Raw genomic sequence first — 496 nt, 5'->3', positions numbered from 1 at the left:
GGTGGGGTGGGGTTGATTCATGCTGGTGAAAGGGTGAGGCATGAAAGATCCAGAGGGAGGTGATGACAGGGTGATGGGAAGTGTCTTGAGCTGGTGGTGAACTCCTACTTGGCTTAGTAGGGATGAAAATGATAGTCATGGACGAGGACGACTGGTGTTTGCGGCTGGAAGGCCAAAAGGTATCGCCCTTCCAGGAGGCAACTATAGGGCGCCACGTCCATCGCAAGCTCAGGCGGAAACCGGAGTTGCTGCACGTCACGGAGCCCGTATCTCCTCCTCGACGTTAGGAATCGCATCCTTCTCCTCTCCACAGGTCACCGACTGCTGTCGATGACGACGGTGGTGCACTCCGCTATCGGCATCCACTGGTACAGTGGCGTGGAGACCGGGGATCAGCTGTTAGCTCCCCACAGATTGGAAGACAGGTGGTCCCATCAGGAGGCCAGGAGGAGCGGCAAAAGCATAGGGCCGGTGGCAGGCAGCACCTCACTCTCAG

The sequence above is a fragment of the Penaeus monodon genome, chromosome 19, assembly GCF_015228065.2.
Source record: "Penaeus monodon isolate SGIC_2016 chromosome 19, NSTDA_Pmon_1, whole genome shotgun sequence".
NCBI classification, from domain to species: domain Eukaryota; kingdom Metazoa; phylum Arthropoda; class Malacostraca; order Decapoda; family Penaeidae; genus Penaeus; species Penaeus monodon.
This window is presented reverse-complemented; position numbering follows the sequence as displayed.